Here is a 20,508-nt window from a genome sequence, read left to right on the forward strand (position 1 = left end):
GCATAACTTGAGGCTCAGACAGTTTCCCTGATATGCATGGGGGTGATGTGACAGACCGATGGGCTTGGTTTTCATGCGCCATCTGTGTGCTTTCTGCAGAAGACTGGGTGGGAGATAATGTGAACGTGCTGGATCCACTGTCGGCCACCCAATTGACTAATGCCTGCACCTGCTCAGGCCTTACCATCCTTAGAACGGCATTGGGCCCCACCAAATATCGCTGTAAATTCTGCTGGCTACTGGGACCTGAGGTAGTTGGTTCACTAGGACGTGTGGCTGTGGCAGAACGGCCACGTCCTCTCCCAGCACCAGAGGGTCCCTTATTAGATGTTTTCCTCATTGTTCCCGTTCACCACAATTTTGAGAATGGCAAATTTAAGAATGGTTTTTCAACCCAGAAAAAAAAGTGTGCTTTTACGGTCACTACAAATAACTTGACCAGCTAAAACAGTAGAGATTTGGTTAAATAGAGATGTGAGGCCTGTTTTTTTTTGCGCTGTGTGACAGGTATAGGTTTAATCACAGAATCAGATTTCTATCAGCACGCTAGCGTGTGTCTTAGGTTTTTCTGAATGACACTATCACTAGCTTCAATGTAAGATATTCTTTTTGGGATAGATTTCAAGTAGGCCTCAAATACCAGAAACTAGTTATTTTGAGAATGGCAAATTTGGGAATGGTTTTTCAACCCAGAAAAAAAAGTGTGCTTTTACGGTCACTACAAATAACTTGACCAGCTAAAACAGTAGAGTTTTGGTTAAATAGAGATGTGAGGCCTGTTTTTTTTTGCGCTGTGTGACAGGTATAGGTTTAATCACAGAATCAGATTTCTATCAGCACGCTAGCGTGTGTCTTAGGTTTTTCTGAATGACACTATCACTAGCTTCAATGTAAGATATTCTTTTTGGGATAGATTTCAAGTAGGCCTCAGATACCAGAAACTAGTTATTTTGAGAATGGCAAATTTGGGAATGGTTTTTCAACCCAGAAAAAAAAGTGTGCTTTTACGGTCACTACAAATAACTTGACCAGCTAAAACAGTAGAGATTTGGTTAAATAGAGATGTGAGGCCTGTTTTTTTTTGCGCTGTGTGAGAGGTATAGGTTTAATCACAGAATCAGATTTCTATCAGCACGCTAGCATGTGTCTTAGGTTTTTATGAATGACACTATCACTAGCTTCAATGTAAGATATTCTTTTTGGGATAGATTTCAAGTAGGCCTCAAATACCAGAAACTAGTTATTTTGAGAATGGCAAATTTGGGAATGCTTTTTCAACCCAGAACAAAAAGTCTGCTTTTACGGTCACTACAAATAACTTGACCAGCTAAAACAGTAGAGATTTGGTTAAATAGAGATGTGAGGCCTGTTTTTTTTTGCGCTGTGTGACAGGTATAGGTTTAATCACAGAATCAGATTTCTATCAGCACGCTAGCGTGTGTCTTAGGTTTTTCTGAATGACACTATCACTAGCTTCAATGTAAGATATTCTTTTTGGGATAGATTTCAAGTAGGCCTCAAATACCAGAAACTAGTTATTTTGAGAATGGCAAATTTGGGAATGGTTTTTCAACCCAGAAAAAAAAGTGTGCTTTTACGGTCACTACAAATAACTTGACCAGCTAAAACAGTAGAGATTTGGTTAAATAGAGATGTGAGGCCTGTTTTTTTTTGCGCTGTGTGACAGGTATAGGTTTAATCACAGAATCAGATTTCTATCAGCACGCTAGCGTGTGTCTTAGGTTTTTCTGAATGACACTATCACTAGCTTCAATGTAAGATATTCTTTTTGGGATAGATTTCAAGTAGGCCTCAAATACCAGAAACTAGTTATTTTGAGAATGGCAAATTTGGGAATGCTTTTTCAACCCAGAACAAAAAGTCTGCTTTTACGGTCACTACAAATAACTTGACCAGCTAAAACAGTGCAGATTTGGTTGAATAGAGATGTGAGACCTGTTTTTTTTTGCGCTGTGTGACAGGTATAGGTTTAATCACAGAATCACACTTCTATCAGCACGCTAGCGTGTGTCTTAGGTTTTTCTGAATGACACTATCAATACCTTCAATGTAAAATTTTCTTTTTGGGATAGATTTCAAGTAGGCCTCAAATACCAGAAACTAGTTATTTTGAGAATGGCAAATTTGGGAATGCTTTTTCAACACAGAACAAAAAGTCTGCTTTTACGGTCACTACAAATAACTTGACCAGCTAAAACAGTGCAGATTTGGTTGAGTAGAGATGTGAGACCTGTTTTTTTTTTGCGCTGTGTGACAGGTATAGGTTTAATCACAGAATCACACTTCTATCAGCACGCTAGCGTGTGTCTTAGGTTTTTCTGAATGACACTATCAATACCTTCAATGTAAGATTTTCTTTTTGGGATAGATTTCAAGTAGGCCTCAAATACCAGAAACTAGTTATTTTGAGAATGGCAAATTTGGGAATGGTTTTTCAACCCAGAAAAAAAAGTGTGCTTTTACGGTCACTACAAATAACTTGACCAGCTAAAACAGTAGAGATTTGGTTAAATAGAGATGTGAGGCCTGTTTTTTTTTGCGCTGTGTGACAGGTATAGGTTTAATCACAGAATCAGATTTCTATCAGCACGCTAGCGTGTGTCTTAGGTTTTTCTGAATGACACTATCACTAGCTTCAATGTAAGATATTCTTTTTGGGATAGATTTCAAGTAGGCCTCAAATACCAGAAACTAGTTATTTTGAGAATGGCAAATTTGGGAATGGTTTTTCAACCCAGATTAAAAAGTGTGCTTTTACGGTCACTACAAATAACTTGACCAGCTAAAACAGTAGAGTTTTGGTTAAATAGAGATGTGAGGCCTGTTTCTTTTTGCGCTGTGTGACAGGTATAGGTTTAATCACAGAATCAGATTTCTATCAGCACGCTAGCGTGTGTCTTAGGTTTTTCTGAATGACACTATCACTAGCTTCAATGTAAGATATTCTTTTTGGGATAGATTTCAAGTAGGCCTCAAATACCAGAAACTAGTTATTTTGAGAATGGCAAATTTGGGAATGGTTTTTCAACCCAGAAAAAAAAGTGTGCTTTTACGGTCACTACAAATAACTTGACCAGCTAAAACAGTAGAGTTTTGGTTAAATAGAGATGTGAGGCCTGTTTTTTTTTGCGCTGTGTGACAGGTATAGGTTTAATCACAGAATCAGATTTCTATCAGCACGCTAGCGTGTATCTTAGGTTTTTCTGAATGACACTATCACTAGCTTCAATGTAAGATATTCTTTTTGGGATAGATTTCAAGTAGGCCTCAGATACCAGAAACTAGTTATTTTGAGAATGGCAAATTTGGGAATGGTTTTTCAACCCAGAAAAAAAAGTGTGCTTTTACGGTCACTACAAATAACTTGACCAGCTAAAACAGTAGAGATTTGGTTAAATAGAGATGTGAGGCCTGTTTTTTTTTGCGCTGTGTGAGAGGTATAGGTTTAATCACAGAATCAGATTTCTATCAGCACGCTAGCATGTGTCTTAGGTTTTTATGAATGACACTATCACTAGCTTCAATGTAAGATATTCTTTTTGGGATAGATTTCAAGTAGGCCTCAAATACCAGAAACTAGTTATTTTGAGAATGGCAAATTTGGGAATGCTTTTTCAACCCAGAACAAAAAGTCTGCTTTTACGGTCACTACAAATAACTTGACCAGCTAAAACAGTAGAGATTTGGTTAAATAGAGAAGTGAGGCCTGTTTTTTTTTGCGCTGTGTGACAGGTATAGGTTTAATCACAGAATCAGATTTCTATCAGCACGCTAGCGTGTGTCTTAGGTTTTTCTGAATGACACTATCACTAGCTTCAATGTAAGATATTCTTTTTGGGATAGATTTCAAGTAGGCCTCAAATACCAGAAACTAGTTATTTTGAGAATGGCAAATTTGGGAATGGTTTTTCAACCCAGAAAAAAAAGTGTGCTTTTACGGTCACTACAAATAACTTGACCAGCTAAAACAGTAGAGATTTGGTTAAATAGAGATGTGAGGCCTGTTTTTTTTTGCGCTGTGTGACAGGTATAGGTTTAATCACAGAATCAGATTTCTATCAGCACGCTAGCGTGTGTCTTAGGTTTTTCTGAATGACACTATCACTAGCTTCAATGTAAGATATTCTTTTTGGGATAGATTTCAAGTAGGCCTCAAATACCAGAAACTAGTTATTTTGAGAATGGCAAATTTGGGAATGCTTTTTCAACCCAGAACAAAAAGTCTGCTTTTACGGTCACTACAAATAACTTGACCAGCTAAAACAGTGCAGATTTGGTTGAATAGAGATGTGAGACCTGTTTTTTTTTGCGCTGTGTGACAGGTATAGGTTTAATCACAGAATCACACTTCTATCAGCACGCTAGCGTGTGTCTTAGGTTTTTCTGAATGACACTATCAATACCTTCAATGTAAAATTTTCTTTTTGGGATAGATTTCAAGTAGGCCTCAAATACCAGAAACTAGTTATTTTGAGAATGGCAAATTTGGGAATGCTTTTTCAACCCAGAACAAAAAGTCTGCTTTTACGGTCACTACAAATAACTTGACCAGCTAAAACAGTGCAGATTTGGTTGAGTAGAGATGTGAGACCTGTTTTTTTTTTTGCGCTGTGTGACAGGTATAGGTTTAATCACAGAATCACACTTCTATCAGCACGCTAGCGTGTGTCTTAGGTTTTTCTGAATGACACTATCAATACCTTCAATGTAAGATTTTCTTTTTAGGATAGATTTCAAGTAGGCCTCAAATACCAGAAACTAGTTATTTTGAGAATGGCAAATTTGGGAATGGTTTTTCAACCCAGAAAAAAAAGTGTGCTTTTACGGTCACTACAAATAACTTGACCAGCTAAAACAGTAGAGATTTGGTTAAATAGAGATGTGAGGCCTGTTTTTTTTTGCGCTGTGTGACAGGTATAGGTTTAATCACAGAATCAGATTTCTATCAGCACGCTAGCGTGTGTCTTAGGTTTTTCTGAATGACACTATCACTAGCTTCAATGTAAGATATTCTTTTTGGGATAGATTTCAAGTAGGCCTCAAATACCAGAAACTAGTTATTTTGAGAATGGCAAATTTGGGAATGGTTTTTCAACCCAGAAAAAAAAGTGTGCTTTTACGGTCACTACAAATAACTTGACCAGCTAAAACAGTAGAGTTTTGGTTAAATAGAGATGTGAGGCCTGTTTTTTTTTGCGCTGTGTGACAGGTATAGGTTTAATCACAGAATCAGATTTCTATCAGCACGCTAGCGTGTGTCTTAGGTTTTTCTGAATGACACTATCACTAGCTTCAATGTAAGATATTCTTTTTGGGATAGATTTCAAGTAGGCCTCAAATACCAGAAACTAGTTATTTTGAGAATGGCAAATTTGGGAATGGTTTTTCAACCCAGAAAAAAAAGTGTGCTTTTACGGTCACTACAAATAACTTGACCAGCTAAAACAGTAGAGATTTGGTTAAATAGAGATGTGAGGCCTGTTTTTTTTTGCGCTGTGTGACAGGTATAGGTTTAATCACAGAATCAGATTTCTATCAGCACGCTAGCGTGTGTCTTAGGTTTTTCTGAATGACACTATCACTAGCTTCAATGTAAGATATTCTTTTTGGGATAGATTTCAAGTAGGCCTTAAATACCAGAAACTAGTTATTTTGAGAATGGCAAATTTGGGAATGGTTTTTCAACCCAGAAAAAAAAGTGTGCTTTTACGGTCACTACAAATAACTTGACCAGCTAAAACAGTAGAGATTTGGTTAAATAGAGATGTGAGGCCTGTTTTTTTTTTGCGCTGTGTGACAGGTATAGGTTTAATCACAGAATCAGATTTCTATCAGCACGCTAGCGTGTGTCTTAGGTTTTTCTGAATGACACTATCACTAGCTTCAATGTAAGATATTCTTTTTGGGATAGATTTCAAGTAGGCCTCAGATACCAGAAACTAGTTATTTTGAGAATGGCAAATTTGGGAATGGTTTTTCAACCCAGAAAAAAAAGTGTGCTTTTACGGTCACTACAAATAACTTGACCAGCTAAAACAGTAGAGATTTGGTTAAATAGAGATGTGAGGCCTGTTTTTTTTTGCGCTGTGTAAGAGGTATAGGTTTAATCACAGAATCAGATTTCTATCAGCACGCTAGCGTGTGTCTTAGGTTTTTATGAATGACACTATCACTAGCTTCAATGTAAGATATTCTTTTTGGGATAGATTTCAAGTAGGCCTCAAATACCAGAAACTAGTTATTTTGAGAATGGCAAATTTGGGAATGCTTTTTCAACCCAGAACAAAAAGTCTGCTTTTACGGTCACTACAAATAACTTGACCAGCTAAAACAGTAGAGATTTGGTTAAATAGAGATGTGAGGCCTGTTTTTTTTTGCGCTGTGTGACAGGTATAGGTTTAATCACAGAATCAGATTTCTATCAGCACGCTAGCGTGTGTCTTAGGTTTTTCTGAATGACACTATCACTAGCTTCAATGTAAGATATTCTTTTTGGGATAGATTTCAAGTAGGCCTCAAATACCAGAAACTAGTTATTTTGAGAATGGCAAATTTGGGAATGCTTTTTCAACCCAGAACAAAAAGTCTGCTTTTACGGTCACTACAAATAACTTGACCAGCTAAAACAGTAGAGATTTGGTTAAATAGAGATGTGAGGCCTGTTTTTTTTTGCGCTGTGTGACAGGTATAGGTTTAATCACAGAATCAGATTTCTATCAGCACGCTAGCGTGTGTCTTAGGTTTTTCTGAATGACACTATCACTAGCTTCAATGTAAGATATTCTTTTTGGGATAGATTTCAAGTAGGCCTCAAATACCAGAAACTAGTTATTTTGAGAATGGCAAATTTGGGAATGGTTTTTCAACCCAGAAAAAAAAGTGTGCTTTTACGGTCACTACAAATAACTTGACCAGCTAAAACAGTAGAGATTTGGTTAAATAGAGATGTGAGGCCTGTTTTTTTTTGCGCTGTGTGACAGGTATAGGTTTAATCACAGAATCAGATTTCTATCAGCACGCTAGCGTGTGTCTTAGGTTTTTCTGAATGACACTATCACTAGCTTCAATGTAAGATATTCTTTTTGGGATAGATTTCAAGTAGGCCTCAGATACCAGAAACTAGTTATTTTGAGAATGGCAAATTTGGGAATGGTTTTTCAACCCAGAAAAAAAAGTGTGCTTTTACGGTCACTACAAATAACTTGACCAGCTAAAACAGTAGAGATTTGGTTAAATAGAGATGTGAGGCCTGTTTTTTTTTGCGCTGTGTGAGAGGTATAGGTTTAATCACAGAATCAGATTTCTATCAGCACGCTAGCGTGTGTCTTAGGTTTTTCTGAATGACACTATCACTAGCTTCAATGTAAGATATTCTTTTTGGGATAGATTTCAAGTAGGCCTCAAATACCAGAAACTAGTTATTTTGAGAATGGCAAATTTGGGAATGGTTTTTCAACCCAGAAAAAAAAGTGTGCTTTTACGGTCACTACAAATAACTTGACCAGCTAAAACAGTAGAGATTTGGTTAAATAGAGATGTGAGGCCTGTTTTTTTTTGCGCTGTGTGACAGGTATAGGTTTAATCACAGAATCAGATTTCTATCAGCACGCTAGCGTGTGTCTTAGGTTTTTCTGAATGACACTATCACTAGCTTCAATGTAAGATATTCTTTTTGGGATAGATTTCAAGTAGGCCTCAGATACCAGAAACTAGTTATTTTGAGAATGGCAAATTTGGGAATGGTTTTTCAACCCAGAAAAAAAAAGTGTGCTTTTACGGTCACTACAAATAACTTGACCAGCTAAAACAGTAGAGATTTGGTTAAATAGAGATGTGAGGCCTGTTTTTTTTTGCGCTGTGTGAGAGGTATAGGTTTAATCACAGAATCAGATTTCTATCAGCACGCTAGCGTGTGTCTTAGGTTTTTCTGAATGACACTATCACTAGCTTCAATGTAAGATATTCTTTTTGGGATAGATTTCAAGTAGGCCTCAAATACCAGAAACTAGTTATTTTGAGAATGGCAAATTTGGGAATGCTTTTTCAACCCAGAACAAAAAGTCTGCTTTTACGGTCACTACAAATAACTTGACCAGCTAAAACAGTGCAGATTTGGTTGAATAGAGATGTGAGACCTGTTTTTTTTTGCGCTGTGTGACAGGTATAGGTTTAATCACAGAATCACACTTCTATCAGCACGCTAGCGTGTGTCTTAGGTTTTTATGAATGACACTATCAATACCTTCAATGTAAGATTTTCTTTTTGGGATAGATTTCAAGTAGGCCTCAAATACCAGAAACTAGTTATTTTGAGAATGGCAAATTTGGGAATGCTTTTTCAACCCAGAACAAAAAAGTCTGCTTTTACGGTCACTACAAATAATTTGACCAGCTAAAACAGTGCAGATTTGGTTGAATAGAGATGTGAGACCTGTTTTTTTTTGCGCTGTGTGACAGGTATAGGTTTAATCACAGAATCACACTTCTATCAGCACGCTAGCGTGTGTCTTAGGTTTTTCTGAATGACACTATCAATACCTTCAATGTAAAATTTTCTTTTTGGGATAGATTTCAAGTAGGCCTCAAATACCAGAAACTAGTTATTTTGAGAATGGCAAACTTGGGAATGCTTTTTCAACCCAGAACAAAAAGTCTGCTTTTACGGTCACTACAAATAACTTGACCAGCTAAAACAGTGCAGATTTGGTTGAGTAGAGATGTGAGACCTGGTTTTTTTTTGCGCTGTGTGACAGGTATAGGTTTAATCACAGAATCACACTTCTATCAGCACGCTAGCGTGTGTCTTAGGTTTTTCTGAATGACACTATCAATACCTTCAATGTAAGATTTTCTTTTTGGGATAGATTTCAAGTAGGCCTCAAATACCAGAAACTAGTTATTTTGAGAATGGCAAATTTGGGAATGCTTTTTCAACCAAAAAAAAAAAGTGTGCTTTTACGGTCAATACAAATAACTTGACCAGCTAAAACAGTACAGATTTGGTTGAATAGAAATGTCAGGTCTATTTTTTAGGCGCTGGGTGACAGGCTCAACTTGCCCCTGATGTAATATATGGCCAAAAAATAACCACACTGTTGATGGTTAAATGCACTTGGGTGACACAGGCTCAGCCTGCACCAGATGTAGTATATGGCCAAAAAATAATCAGACTGTTGATGGTTAAATGCACTTGGGTGACACAGGCTCAGCCTGCACCAGATGTAGTATATGGCCAAAAAATAATCAGACTGTTGATGGTTAAATGCACTTGGGTGACACAGGCTCAGCCTGCAGCTGATGTAGGATATAGCACAAAATAACCACACTATCGATGGTTAAATACACTTGGGTGACACAGGCTCAGCCTGCAGCTGATGTAGTATATAGCCAAAAAATAATCAGACTTTTGATGGTTAAATGCACTTGGGTGACACAGGCTCAGCCTGCAGCTGATGTAGTATATGGCCAAAAAATAACCAGACTGTTGATGGTTAAATGCACTTCGGTGACACAGGCTCAGCCTGCAGCTGATGTAGGATATAGCACAAAATAACCACACTATCGATGGTTAAATACACTTGGTGATAGCTCGTGCTGGCGCACCACAAGTCACAAAATGGCCGCCGATCACCCCAGAAAAAAAGTGATCTAAAAACGCTCTGGGCAGCCTCAAAAAAGTGAGCAAGTCAATAATAGCACTTCAATGATCCACAGCTGCAGATCGATCACAGAATGAAGTCTTTTGGAGGAGTTAATCTGCCTAATCTCGCCCTAACGTCGCAGCTGCAACCTCTCCCTATACTGATCATAGCAGAGTGACGTGCGGCGCTACGTGACTCCAGCTTAAATAGAGGCTGGGTCACATGCTGCACTGGCCAATCACAGCCATGCCAATAGTAGGCATGGCTGTGATGGCCTCTTGGGGCAAGTAGTATGACGCTTGTTGATTGGCTGCTTTGCAGCCTTTCAAAAAGCGCCAAGAAAGAGCCGAACACCGAACCCGAACCCGGACTTTTACGAAAATGTTCGGGTTCGGGTCCGTGTCACGGACACCCCAAAATTCGGTACGAACCCGAACTATACAGTTCGGGTTCGCTCATCCCTACTAGGGACATCTTCAGGAGCATTTATTTTTTTTTTTGCATTTTACTCAGGCTAAAATTCATTTTTTTTCAATTGGTCTTTATTAAATATGTTCAGCCATTTCTGAGTAAGAAAGGTTAAAGATCAATCTGTTTGCAAGCTGTCACAGTCTGTTTTTTTTTTTTTTTCATCCAGTCATCTGTGTAGTTCTTATCTCTGATCTCCTGACCTCATAAACATATAAGCCATATCATTATCAGTTTGATAAGAATTGAGCTATAATAAATGTTTATGAGGTCAGATCAGAGATAAGAGCTACATGAGCTGTCAGATGATGAAATTCAAAGAAAAAAGACTGTGACAGCTTGCAAAACAGACAGATTTTCCAATATGCAATCATAGGTGTCCCTAGGCTTTAAATATTGAAGGTGTTCTCATAAACTTTACTTCTAACATGAAAAGCTGACTTTTCAAAATCTAATAACTCTAGTACACTAGAAGTACAATTTAAGGGGCTCATTTATTAAGACCAGCTTTTTAGATACCCCATGGTGCCGGCCTCTACATAACTTCGGCATATAAACCACCTGTCTAAATCTACTCCAGCTTCCTTGCTGGCATAGATTTAGACAATTTTCCATGCTTAAAACAGGCATAGAAAATGATAAATGAGACGGGTCTACCAGCCCGCCCATATCATGTTCCCTTTTTTAGACCTGGTGTGAGCAAGGAAAAGTTGCAGATTGTGGCATAAATAACCTTTGTGCCACAATCTGCGACAGATATATGCCAAAAATTGGCATATATCTGATAATAAATTACCCATTAAGTCTTTACAGAATATTGTTGGAATTACAGTACCAAATATTATAATAGTGTTGCTTATTTTTAAAAACTATTGCTACAGTTACTAATGTGAGTGCACAGAGAACATAAACTGCACCCAAATTTGGTACAATTTGGTGCATTTCTGGCAAAATTTTTGTTGCATCTAACACGTTCATGGGGCGTGACTTATCAGGAAAGGGGCAATGGCTTGGCAGGAAAGGAGGTATTGTCTCACATTTTGCTCCAAAATTGCACTACAATTCTTGCATAAAGGCTGGTATAAAGTTATACAAAAGCATCTGTACCTGCACAACATTTATCATCCAGCCTGAGCCGCTGTGATAAATCTGGTGCAGGTCTAGACAGCTTGACTAAATTTACATCATCTGTAGGATGAGTAACACTGCCCCTATGTCTTCACTGTTCTTAGGAATATTAGAAATTCCTCTCTGCTTGTTGCCAAATAATTAGTCAGATGCACTAGTACGATGGAAGGTTTTATAACCTTGTATGGTAGGCTCAGAATGCATTGCATTTATAAAGACTGTAGAGAAAGGTTTTGTAGTTACACATGATAGCATCACTCATTAATGTTACTGTTCCGATAAAAAATCATTAAAAAAAAAAACTCTTCCCCCTCTTTGGACATTATATTGAGTTACAATATTAAAGGGCATCTGTCAGAAGATTTGTACCTATGAAACTGGCTGTTACGTGTGCACTTGGCAGCTGAAGTCATCTGTTTTGGCCCTATGTTCATTTGTTCCTACATTGCTGATAAAAATCATGCCATTAATCTTACAGGCTCCGCTCAATTGCATATATTAAAGCATCATTTATCTCAGCAATGCGGGCACATATGAACATGGGACCAACACAGATGCCTTCAGCTGCCAAGCGCACATGTAACAGATCAGCGTTTCACAGGTACAAATCTGCTGACAGGTGCCCTTTAAATTGCTCTGGCTTTTGTGACATTTATCAAGATCTACATTCATTACAGTTATTAAATTCATTACCAGTTATTTTTAGTAAAAAGTTCTGAAAATGTATCAGCCAGGGGATAAATAGGTTAAAGAGTAACTAAACTTTCAGACAATTTTCTTTGAAACTGTTCAAAATATCCCCAAAATATTTTTTGCAATATACGTTATTAATTAACCCCTGAGTGACCATCCTGTTTTGGGCCTCACTGTCCAAGAGTTTTGCTTCCTTTTTTCATCGTCGCCTTCCAAGAGCTAGAACTTTTTTCCGACTATGTAGCTGTATGAGGGCTTGTTTTCTTACAGGACAAGTTGTAGTTTTTAATGGTGTCAACATAACTTTCTGATTAACTTTTAACTGTTTCTGGGAGTTATGGCTCATGCACACAAACACATTTTCTTTCCGTATCTGTTTCTTTTTTTTTGTGCGGACCGTATACGGAACCATTCATTTCAATGGGTCCGCAAAAAAAATGGAAGTTATTCCGTGTGTCCGTATGTCCGTATTTCCATTCTGCAAAAAAATAGAACATGTCCTATTATTGTCCATATTACGGACAAGTATAGTACTGTTTTATTAGGGGCCAGCTGTTCCCTTCCGCAAAATACGGAATGCACACAGATGTCAGTATCTGTTTTTTTTGCAGACCGTAAAGTACATACGGTCGTGTGCATGAGCCCTTAGATGGAAAAAAAACTGCAATGCTGACACTGAGTTTTTACATTATAAATTTTACAGCATTCTTTTTTTTTTGATAAATAACATGATATATTTATTCTCTGGGTCAGTATGATGACAGCAATACATTTTTTGATCGCTTGTTATTACGTTTTTTCGGTGGCAACTAAGAATAAATTAGCAAGTTTGCCCTTTTTTATGGCGTTCACTGTAGGGTATAATTTACATTATATTTGTGTAGTGTGGGTTGTTACGGATGCGGCAATACCAACATGTGGGGGAGATTTTATTTTTGCTATTTTTTTAATCGAAAAGAGTATTTTCAATTGGAAAAAAACATATTTATTTTTAGTTATTGGAATTTTTTAATTTTTTTTAACTTTTTAATAATAATTAATAGTCCCACAAGGGAACTACAGTACAGACCAAAAGTTTGGACACACCTTCTCATTCAAAGAGTTTTCTTTATTTTCATGACTATGAAAATTGTAGATTCACACTGAAGGCATCAAAGCTATGAATTAACACATGTGGCATTATATACATAACAAACAAGTGTGAAACAACTGAAAATATGTCATATTCTAGGTTCTTCAAAGTAGCCACCTTTTGCTTTGATTACTGCTTTGCACACTCTTGGCATTCTCTTGATGAGCTTCAAGAGGTAGTCCCCTGAAATGGTTTTCACTTCACAGGTGTGCCCTGTCAGGTTTAATAAGTGGGATTTCTTGCCTTATAAATGGGGTTGGGACCATCAGTTGCATTGAGGAGAAGTCAGGTGGATACACAGCTGATAGTCCTACTGAATAGACTGTTAGAATTTGTATTATGGTAAGAAAAAAGCAGCTAAGTAAAGAAAAACGAGTGGTCATCATTACTTTAAGAAATGAAGGTCAGTCATTCAGCCGAAAAATTGGGAAAACTTTGAAAGTAAGGGCTATTTGACCATGAAGGAGAGTGATGGGGTGCTGCGCCAGATGACCTGGCCTCCACAGTCACCGGACCTGAACCCAATCGAGATGGTTTGGGGTGAGCTGGACTGCAGAGTGAAGGCAAAAGGGCCAACAAGTGCTAAGCATCTCTGGGAACTCCTTCAAGACTGTTGGAAGACCATTTCAGGGGACTACCTCTTGAAGCTCATCAAGAGAATGCCAAGAGTGTGCAAAGCAGTAATCAAAGCAAAAGGTGGCTACTTTGAAGAACCTAGAATATGACATATTTTCAGTTGTTTCACACTTGTTTGTTATGTATATAATTCCACATGTGTTAATTCATAGTTTTGATGCGTTCATAGTCATGAAAATAAAGAAAACTCTTTGAATGAGAAGGTGTGTCCAAACTTTTGGTCTGTACTGTATAACAGGCAGTTTTTGATTGCTTTTGAAATACAGTGCACTATCCCTATAGTGCATTGCATTTTAATGTCAGTGCTATACTGACACGGGCTTGAGAAAACACTCAAGGCTGGCTTGGGGCCTATACCAGGCCCCAGTCATTACACACATTGACACCCTGCAATCCCATTTGTGGGGTGTAGATGGGAGACAGAGGGAGTCCGCTCCCTCTGTTACAGCTTACATGCGACAGACGCCATTGCCAGCGACATGTAAGGCGTTAAACAACCCGAATCGGCACTCCTGCCGTTCCAGGCTGTTAGAGCAGGAGAGAGCCAAGCCCCCGCTCTCTGCTGAACAATTAATTGTTCTGCACGCATGTCCTGAAGTAAGCTTTGGTGAATGTGGAACAGACATCTGAGGAAAGATGCCCTATTAGGAGAAATAAGGTAGGCTCCTGTTGAGTGTACTGCTATTAAGGAGAATATGGTATGCCCCTGTGATGAGATAAGAGCCCTTGAGCTAGATGGAAGATCTAGAGTATAACATTTATTTTATATATTTTTATAGTGGATGCTTTAACTTGCAAGAAGTTTAAAAGAAGTAGTTGAGGAAAGAGAGTGTTTTGAAAAGAAACTTGGAGGATGGTAAATTGCATGATATATGTGTTTTTATGAATGGTAGATGGATAAGTATTTAAATATTTATAATTGCAATGTATATTTTTATTGTTGGAAGTTGAAACAAATATGTGTGAGTTGTTTTATGGATAGGTAATGTATCAAAGCCAAATCCCATTGAGACAGGGGGTTGGGAGAACATGTGATTGGTGGGACGGATAATAAATACCGCCCCAAGGAATGTTAAATCAGGACGCACCAGACGAAGCTGGTAGCGAAACCCGGGTCGGGCAGAGATGCACAAAAACTTTGTATATGTGATGTGGCAAGAAATGGTCTTGTAAGTATAATAAAAGCATGGTGAACCTGTTTCTTTGCGGCTCTGTACTATATATTATTTTTCTTTTGAAGGAAGAAAAGGTTTCTGTTGCCGGTCGGTTCAGGAGTAAGCAGAGACGGCTCTAGGAGAGTGACTGCTTGTGAACATTCCACTAGGGGAAAACAATTAGCGCGGACCCATACCTATGTGCTCTATCCAGAGGATAGGTCATCAATATTAAAAGCCTGGACAACCCCTTTAAGCCAAGCTTGAGTGGAGCACAGGCAGGAGCAGCGATGTGTGCTCCTTCCTGTGCAGCATTTTCCGCAGCAGCCAGTTAAGGCTAAGTTCACACGAACGTGTGTGATCTGTGGCCGTATTGCGGCCCGTAAATCGCGGGCTGCAATACACGGCCACAGTTCCGTGTGAATTCCGCATCACAGATGCGGACCCATTCACTTCAATGGGTCCGCTAATCCGGAATCGCGGAACGGCCGCACGGGACGGGACCCCTCGGAAGCACTATGGAGTGCCTCCGTGGGGTTACGTCCCGTACTTCCGTTCCGCTAAAAGATAGAACAAGTCCTATCTTTTAGCGGAACGGCCGGATCGCGGACCCATTAAAGTGAATGGGTCCACGATCCGATGCGGCTGACCTACGGCCGGCGATCGTGCATTACGGCCCGCTATTTGCGGGCCGCTGCACAGGCACGGGTCACACACGTTCGTGTGAACCCGGCCTAAATCTGTACACCAGTACAGCGCTGACAAGCCAGCAATTTTTGGTTTACGGCTTTACCTGTACAAGTATTTAATGCAGGTCTCTATGAGCAGCCAGAGTCTTCAGGTAGAGCTGCCATTATTTCTATAAAAGTGAAACAGTTATCTATTGTCATCTCCTAACCAGGTTTCAAGGAACCCAACATTTTCAGGAGACCCTGGGAGGAGATCACTATGTCCCAAATTAAGCTTTTTTTACCTTATTTTCCTTTGGTCAGTCCAGACTTCTGTACAGCCAACAGAGACGTATCCAGACAGACTGAAGGGTAGATTTGTCTCAGAAGGCGCCTCTGTGAAATGCTGACTGAAGGGTGTGAGTAGTATCTTGTGTTTAATGATTGGTATAAATGTAACTCATTTGTTTTCACTTTCAACCGGAAGTCTTTTTTTTATTTTACAGTGCTGAAAGGCAAATAAAATTCGCTCTGATTAAATATTTAACATGTTTAGACATTTTTAGACTACTTCACAAAAAACCTGTCCAAACGTATTCTTACTTTATATCACCAGAGCACATGACACTTAGACATTAAAACTTTAAAAAGGTCAAGTAATCTACATATATCTTATCAACGTCCTTAAAGGGGTTATTCCCTCTAAAAGAGCAGCCTGTCACACATGCACATGGTCGCTCCATTCATTTCTGTGGGAGTTCTGGAGATAGCCGAGTACAGCTCTCACCTATCTCCGGGATTACCTTAGAAATGAATGGAGCGACCACACACATGTGCGACAAGCCGCTCCGTTCATTTCAGGGTCGCTGCAGGGGGTACAGGGCCCCCGTTCTCGTGATCGGTGGAGGTCCCAGTGGTAGGACCCCCACCGATCTAATAGTTATCCCCTATCCTGTGGATAGGGGATAACTTGTAACAATCGGAATACCACTTTAACTTCTGATAATAGAAAATGTGTGAACTGTATATCAGTTGAGACTAGTGATCAGTAAGGGACTTTTCCATTCAGTCGTAACAGAGACAGACTAAAACTCCCACTCACCTTAAGGTACTGGTGCAGCAGACAGCTGAAGTTTATTTTCAACCAAGAGAGAACGTAGATAAAAAACACAAGGGGGTGAGGAGGAGTTTATGAAGACTGGCATTTTATACATCAGTGTTTGAGAAAAGTACAATAAGTAACATGCACCAAATTTATCAAAAGGCGCAGACCTCTTCCTTTTTAGGGACTTACATATTAATGACCTCAAGATAAGTCGTCAATATCAGATCGGTGGGGCACCCAATTAGGTGTTTTGGGCGGCTTCTGATGCAGGAAAGTATACAGTGGATGACGCTGGAAGCAGAAGGCTTTATCAACAGGCGCCTGATATTACAGTGGACAGAGCCTTCTGTTTCCATCTCCATTCACTGCCTTAAGCAACTGATCGTGGGGGTGCCAGGTGTCAGACCCCCACCAATCTGATATTGAGGATAGGTCATCGATATCCAAGTTCTGGAGAACCCCTTTAAAAAATTTGGATTATCTTCTGGCAGTCTTTCTGCATATGACGGAGCATATGGAATCTAGAAAAACATTTTGGAAGCCTCTGAATTCTGACACATATAACAGCTCTGTACAACTAAAATCACGTTACTGCATTTTACATGTGGGTTTTCCCAGCGTTCTTCAGAAGTATTCATCGTGCCATAGAAACTGTCACTCCCTGACTTTTACTACAGTTTTCCTACAGTGACATAAATACTGAACACTGGCCATATTGTACCAGAATAGGATTTGCTCTTCATATACTATCCTGTATATGTCTGCTGGTGCTACTCATGCGATATACGAGCACAGGTTCTTATGGGCTGCTGGCGGTCTTTTACCAATGTGAAATCCTTTTGTTTATATTAATCGGTGTCTATATCTAAAATAATCTAACAACAATACTTTTAAGTGTGAATATAACCTTAGAATTATCAACCGTACAGTTTGTCCTACATTCTACGATTGAAAGTACAGTACAGTATATAAGGCCATACCCATAATGTAAATCTCATATATGTTAGTCCTGGTACAGTACCTCTAAACAAGAAGTAGACATAATCATATTTCCCTATGACACCTTTAGACTTTGACTTGGTGTATAAACAGTTAAAATTATAACTATATTTTATTATGTGAGGATTACTCATAAAGCAGGCAACAATGTAGAAAGAGGAAACTTGGAGCTCAGTTTCTGGTTTCTTGTACATATCATCTACGAACCAAAGTGAACTTTGATCTGAGCAGATTAAGGGCAAACGAAGATATATTATCGCAGAGGGTGGTGGCTTTGTGATTGGCAGCAGGTAATAAGTGCATCCAGTAATTCTGTAAAGTTACTCTGACCTGTACTTAACTCCTAAATGAATATGTGAGTGATGTAAGTCCTGCTGGGTGCTAATCCTGAAAATACTGCTGCTGTCACTTTGCTCTGAAACGTTTTGTCTCTCCACCCCGGAAGGTTTACTCAGATATTTAATCCAGCACATTAGAAGGGGTTTCTCTCTCCCCCGAAATCAGAACTCATTGCTATGAAAAACATTATTTAGGCATGTATATTATCCTTGCTGTGGTCGCTGCAGTGGAAAGGTAGCATGCCATTGATTCAAATGAATGGTGCAGCAGTGATGGCCAGTTCGCATTGTTCGCCCGCGGGCTGCCATCTTTTTTCACAAGTCCGGAGAGGCACAGGTAAGCCCTTACCTGTGCCTGTGCCGTGAGCCGGTCTGAAAACAAGTGCGATCACCGGGAGCAGGCAGTTCCGAGAACAGGCCTATGAAGGCCCCCGGTGGCTGTTCTCGGAACTGCCTGCTCCCGCTGACCGCACTTGTTTTCAGACCGGCTCGCGCACAAGTAAGGACTTACCTGTGCCTTGCCGGACTTGTGAAAAAAGATGGCAGCCCGCATATGTTCGCGGGCGAACAATGCGAACTGGCCATCACTGCGGTGCAGGTGTAGAGAGCTGCAGGGGAGGCCCAGGGCAGAGAACATGGGAGTGGTAGGCAGTCCTGGGCTGTGCAGTGAATGGAGTGTGCACCCTTTCTACCTATGGGGCACACCCTGGTATTGGGGCACTTGCCTGTTGGTAATTGGGGTGCCCTTGATGATAGATGGTTTGGCTGGCTCCAAGGCAGGAGTGTGGATGCAGAAGTTGACAGATGAATGGTAGTCAATAAATGGAACCATTGGTTGCAATAAACAAAGTCTGATGATAGGAGTAGTAGTACATACAGACACAAAGGCATATTCCAAGGTATATCACAGTGTACAAATGATGGTAGTTGAAGTACTCCTTTACTCTCTCTCTAAAGGGCACTACATTTTCTCAGCAGAACCACAGCCATGCAGTTAGGTTCATATTGACTTATTATGCAGTTCCTGGACTGAGCAGTGCAGAACTTAGATACGGGTGGCTAATTTGTGTCAAAGTGTGGGGCATGCTTTTGTAATATTCCCTCTCACAGCAGCAAAGTCTTTCTGCCTTAAACAAGTGTGATACTGTGTTGTCTGAATAAAATGCACAGTCTGGATAAGGTTCTGGACCTTCTTATCTTCTTCTCTTATAGGGATGGACGAACATCTGCAGGGACAGTGTGCGAACGAGATCGCGCAAACGCGATCAAATGCTCGCGAACCGCAAGTTTGCAGCGGGTCCCATTCATTTTAATGGCAGGCGAACCTGAAAAACCTTCAGCTCATATTTGCAGCCAAGAAATAATTACTAGAAGTGCACAAATAGTCCCACAACATGGACAGTGACATACCAGATGTATTATTCTAAATTTTCGATTTCCATTCATAATTTTTTTCAATAAGAAATATTGGCAATATAATTTTCGCGTATGCGCATGCGCACACCAGTTATAATTATTTTTTCCAATACCATTTGTCACTGTGTGTAGCAGAGGGAACGCAGCAAAACAGCAAACAAATGCTGCACTACCCAAATGCACTATATAGAAAGTATATAATTGGTATATAACACCCCGCTTCTATCAGTTTTGTGGGGGGCGACTGGTATATCACACCAGTTATAATTATTTTTTCTAATTGCGTTTGGCACTCTGTGTGTGGCTGCAGTATCGCTGCAGAACCGCTCACCACTGCTGCACAATACAAATCCACTATAATATGCTTTCTATGTTAGAAAGTATCTTATAAGTGTATTCAGGGCCGCTGATAGAAATCATGGGGCCCCGTACAGCATACATGACGGGGCCCCCTTCAGCTCCACCCCCTGATCCCTCCTTCAGCCACACCCCTGGCCCCGCCCTTGGCCCCTCCCCAGACGCCGCATTGAAACAACATGCAGATTTGTCTACAAGTGATATTTATGGCGCTGGGGGGTCGTCTGTGAATGGCGCTGTTATGGAGGGGATCTGTGAATGGCACTGTTATGGAGGGGATCTGTGAATGGCACTTTTATGGAGGGGATCTGTGGATGGCACTGTTATGGAGGGGATCTGTGGATGGCACTGTTATGGAGGGGATCTGTGGATGGCACTGTTATGGAGGGGATCTGTGGATGGCACTGTTATGGAGGGGATCTGTGGATGGCACTGTTATGGAGGGGATCTGTGGATGGCACTGTTATGGAGGGGATCTGTGGATGGCACTGTTATGGAGGGGATCTGTGGATGGCACTGTTATGGAGAGGATCTGTGGATGGCACTGTTATGGAGGGGATCTGTGGATGGCACTGTTATGGGGGGATCTGTGGATGGCACTGTTATAGAGGGGGATCTGTGGATGACACATACCGTATATAGCATCTTATGCTATGTGTCATCCACAGATACCCCTCCATAACAGTGCCATTCACAGATACCCTCCATAACAGTGCCATCCACAGATCCCCCCCATAACAGTCATCCACAGA

The 20,508-nt window shown here is 40.0% G+C and overlaps 1 protein-coding gene across 1 annotated transcript in view; it reads right to left on the minus strand.

Annotated features, from left to right (window-relative positions):
- LOC120997654 (G-protein coupled receptor 35-like) overlaps positions 1-16,049 on the minus strand; it is a 68,550-nt gene extending 52,501 nt beyond the window's left edge. The window contains exon 1 of the mRNA XM_040427847.1: positions 15,847-16,049. The gene's annotated coding sequence lies outside the window, so the exon portion shown is untranslated. The remainder of the gene's footprint in view (positions 1-15,846) is intronic.
- Positions 16,050-20,508: the final 4,459 nt, after the last annotated feature.

This window comes from Bufo bufo, chromosome 4 (genome assembly GCF_905171765.1).
Source record: "Bufo bufo chromosome 4, aBufBuf1.1, whole genome shotgun sequence".
In the NCBI taxonomy this organism is placed as follows: Eukaryota; Metazoa; Chordata; class Amphibia; order Anura; family Bufonidae; genus Bufo; species Bufo bufo.